Source organism: Rhododendron vialii, chromosome 11a (assembly GCF_030253575.1).
Source record: "Rhododendron vialii isolate Sample 1 chromosome 11a, ASM3025357v1".
Classification (NCBI taxonomy): Eukaryota; Viridiplantae; Streptophyta; class Magnoliopsida; order Ericales; family Ericaceae; genus Rhododendron; species Rhododendron vialii.
Window position 1 is genome coordinate 39,348,149 of NC_080567.1, and position 5,126 is coordinate 39,353,274.

Sequence of the window (5,126 nt, forward strand, 5' to 3'; positions counted from 1 at the left end):
GGGTGGAATTTCGGTCTCTGCCCCTCCTTTTCGTGAAGAAGCCCTTCTCACCGGTGTTCGGCTTCTACTTCTGCTTCTCCTTTTTCGTGGAGAAGCTTCGTATCTCCCTTTGTTAGGACTCCTGCTCGTTCTCCTTCGTGAATGAGTCTGCTTATGGACTACCAGAGTCCGTCCGTCCTTTTGGGAATTCCTATGAGAAAGTCCAAAATCTTCTGGGTGCTCTCGTACCCGCTGCAATTCCTGTATCTCGTACTCTCATTTTTTAATCAAGCGAGTGTACTCCTCGATTTCCCTTCTCTTTTTATCGAGGACATCATTATCATTATATACATTTCTTGAATGGGTGTCTGACTTTTCTCTTCGATGAGACTTACTCCTTCTCGTGGAGCCAGTAGCAGTTTTGTCTCATTTTTCTTTGAAGTTATCTCTATCATGTCTACCAGTGGGCTTTCTCGGAGCACCTGGTGGGGATTTATCTCTTCCCCCACCCAACTGGTCCTTTGGACTAAACGGAGTAACTAGATCTTCTTCTATCATGATTATTTTTCTGAAAAATTGTTCGCTTTCCCACAGACGGCGCCAATTGTAGGGGGATGAAAACAATTGATGTTTCAAATCACCTTGGATTGCAACGGCTTATTCGTGCCTTTTCACCGGAACCCTAATTCGTCGTCTGAACCCTAATCTGCAAAATAGACAGGGGGTGAGTGCACCTCTGCCTCTCGTGGCAAAGGCCCTCCGATGCCAAAGTTAGTATCACGTACTAATAGTCGAATCCTAATTATCAGTAGGAAAGCAGTAAGAATGCAATATATTGTGTACCTTTTTCCTTTAGCTTTACCTCATATTTATAGATTTGCGTATGCTTGTTGCCTAAGCATCCCTGTTGCCATAGGATTCCCATCTCGTATAGGAAACCCAGGATATCAAGGATTCTCATTTCCCTTATCAGTTTATTAGAAAAGAGTCCGTTTAGGATTCTTTTCCATTACTGGCCGAACATCCCATTCTCATTGGGTATTTTTCTTAGATCCTATATTCTCGGGATCTTATTCCCTTATGGGACATGACTACTCTAGAATCTTCTAGAGTATTCTTTCTGCTTCTACCTTTAATTGGAGCTCTTCCTTTGTTCGGCCATCTCATGGCCGAATAGACGGCTTGGACCGGTCACTTCACATGTAACTGGTCCTTTTATCATTTATTTGGACCAACGACCTCACATGCCTTTTGTCTTGATTAGCCGAACAGACTGCGTGGATCAATGACTTCCCATATCATTGGTCCATATCGCTGTTCACCGTACTGCCCGGCGATAAGTCCTGTCTTATTTACCACGTGCTTTCAAATATCACGTGTTCGGCAACTATAAGTATTTGTTCAGGAATACCTCCCTACAGTGGGTTTTATTCTGAACATTCTATCCAGTATTAATCAGCTGCGCACAGGGGCGGAGCCATGATTTTCGATAAGTGGGGTCGAAAATTTAAACTATGTATTTTTCATTTTTTCTAGTTGCTATTTGGAAGGAACAATCAAATTAACAAGTTAATCAAAAAGTAGATATATATTAATACAAGAACAATGAAACGCTATTCACATTTTGGAGATTTTTGTGGATGAAAATTCTATTTTGACTCCTCTTTTTTCTAAGTACAAAACCCTTATATATGGGTTGGGGCAAAAATGAATTTTAAAGGGGGGTCAAAAGAGTAAAAATTATTCCAATCTCTAAAAAAATTTGGGAGGCAGCGGGGACAACTGCCCCCCCCCCCTTGACTCTTAATCCCTCCGCCCCGGCTGTGCACAGACCACAGACCTCGAACCACAGGCCACGCCCACGAATCCTGAGCTTCAGCCTCGGCCCGGTCAAATTTAGGTGTTTGGTGACGGTATGCACACACGTCATTTGGCTTTTCTAATTCCCATAATAAGACAATTTCTCATTCATTTCTTAATGCAATTTATTCACTGTTGTTGGGTCTACCTCACGCGGTGTGAGTCCTACCAAATTCTCTTTGGTAAAATTCCATTTTTCCAACAACTTTTCATGCAAATGTATCAAGAGTCTCTAAACTTTACAAGTCTCCAATTACTCTTTCTTTTTCTTTAATTATTACTCCAAATATTTTGAAAAATCTAATACATATGGCATGCATCTTTTTTTTATAACTAGGTGTTCGGTTTAGGTTCTGCGCACCATGACTAATTCTGAGAACCATAAAACCACCATTCACTAGAGGGAGCCCTACTTAAAGCCAAAGCAAATACTCCGTATGGACTGACATCAAAATAGTTAATAACACTTAAGAGGTTTTGAATATGAAATCTTAGGAGAGTAGAAATCCCTAACTCAAACCTTAATCACTAGGCCAACTCCTTGGGGTATGTGCACCGTAGACAGCAAATGCCCCAACTCTTATCAATCTCACAAGCCAACATTATTTCCCTGAAAACTTGAAAATTAAAAAGAAATTCAAATATCGAAACCCTGCGAAGCCAACATTATTTCCCAGATACACTTTATCTCTCGTTTGTTATTACGGAGTACAATTCTGATTAGAGAGAGAGACGCGAGGCATTTCTTCTTCTTCTCATTCGTACATCATGAACTGTTCTCACTCATAAAGGCTCCGTTCCGGTTTCTTTCAAAAAATTACTTTTTGAAAAGAAAGATAATTTTAAGTTTAAAAATTATGTGTTTACGCAAATAATTTTTTTACAAATATGAATCTTATTTAATAGATCTAATTGAGATCTTTTAAAATGTGCAAAAAAAATAAAAAAAAATTTATTTTTATTATATTTGAGCTTGAAATTAGTTTTTAAAAAATTAAAAAAAAACTAGAACGGGGCCAAACATCAACTGAATAGTGTAGTCAAAATTATAACCCAGTACTTTTCCTTCATTAATTATGAACTTCACACAAGAGCTGATGACCTATGTGAAAATCTATTTTGGATGAAAATATCTCTTTTTCTTTTTCTTTTTTTTTTTAAAAAAAAAAACAGTAACGTGCGGTGCGGGAATGATTATGCTTCTCGATTTTCCCTTTTTGTTCTTTGTTACGATCACGTCAATTAAGAACGAGCCAGCTTATCCTTGCGTCGTTTTTTGAGATTTTGGCACACACCTCTAGTAATGAAATCAATAAAGAAAAAATGGTCATAGTCGGACGTTTGAATGTTAGTAGATAGATGATTCGTCAGTATTGAACACAACTCGAGCACAAGGAAATAGATAAACATGAACAATAAGAAAGCATGGTGATTGGTGGAAGTTGAGTCAGTTGACTGCCTAATTGGGCATTTGCATTGATTGAAGATTTCAAGCTCAGTATTATAGTAGTTTGAGTCATATAAAATAAGATAAGAGATTGGCGCCTGCCACTTGAGACCGGCACCCTCAATATGGCTCAATGTATGTATTACTACTATTGTTGTAACATTTGAAAATTACAAGTATATTTTCTGCACACTCTTTGTCAGCTTACGCTATCTTTATTCTCTGTTTTTAATTCTTCGTCCACTGTTACTTTTCATAAGAACCAGTCTACTTGCACAGCAGATCTGTGCACAGATTGTGCACAGATTTTTATGTGGGACCCACTACGGGTCTCACACAAGTGATCCAAGTCATTCATTATATTTAAAACATTTTTTTAGGGGCCTCTGCAAAAAATCAGCTCAATCTGATACTTATAAGTGTAGGGAGGTATTCCCGAGAACATACATTTTGCTGCCGAACACGTGATATTCGGGAGCACGTGGTAAGTATGACAGGACTTACCGCCGGGCAGTTTGGTGAACAGCGGTATGAACCAAAGATATGGGAAGTCATTGATCCATGCTGTCTGTTCGGCAGATTAAGGGCCAATAATATGAGAAGTCATGACTATAAACTGACTGTTCGACAGTTAGAGACATTCCGATTACATCGGACCAAGTTACATGTGAAGTAGCTGGTCCAAAGCAGACTGTTCGGTTATAAAACAGCCGAACAGATGAAGCAAGAACTAAGCACGTGATGCGAGGGATCACGGGTTAAAAGTAATGCAAATGGTATGTAGGACCATAGTTTGAAATATAGACAGGACAGTCATCATGCTAAACAAATGTTCGGCAATATGGACCAGTGACATGAGAAGTCAATAGGTCCAAACCGTCTGTTCGGCCATGAGATGGCCGAGCAAAGAAAGAGCTCCAATCAAGAATAGGAGCATAGGGAATACTCTGGAAGATTCTAGAGTAGTCATGTCCCGTAAAGGAATAAGATCCCGGGAGTATAGGATCTAGTAAAGATATCCAATGAGAATGGGATGTTCAGCTCATTATGGAAAAGGATCCAAAGAGGACTCTTTTAATGAGCTGATAAGGAAACGAGAATCATTAATGTCCTGGGTTTCCTATACGAGTTGGGAATCCTATGGCAATAGGGATGCTTGGGCGCCAAGCATACGAATGTCTATATAAACAGAGTAAATCTAGAGGTAAAAGGTACGCAATACATTGTATATTTCGATATTCACCTACTGATAATTAGGGTTTCTTTAGTACGAAATACTAACTTCGGCATCGGAGGGCCTTTGCCACGAGAGGCAAAGGTGCACTCACTCCTTGTCTGTTTTGCAGGATAAGGGTTTTGTTGACAAACTAGGTTTCCGGTCAAGAGGCACGAGAAGCCGTTGCATTCCAGTGCTGTTCAGAGCATTACTAGAATTTGTCCACCTACAATAAGTGCTTGATTTAATCATCTAACTTTTCATTCAAGTTTTAGAGAATGAAAAGTTAGACAATTAGATCAAGTACTTATAGGTATCGGATTGAGCTGATTTTTTGAAGGAACCCTTGAAAAAATGTTTTAAACATAATGAACGGCTCGGATCACTTATGTGGGACCCTTAGTGGGCCCCACATAAAAATCTGTGCACAATCTGTGCACAGATTTGCTGTGCAATTAGACTTTCTGTTTTCATAATATGTGAGTTTCTCTCTCTCTCTCTCTCTCTCTCTCTCTCTCTGACACCACCTCCCTTCCCGACCCCACCCCCACGACAGAAGTACCCTCCACCCCAAACTAAATTCTTTTTTTTTATTTACTTAATTTTATTTATTTAATTATTTAA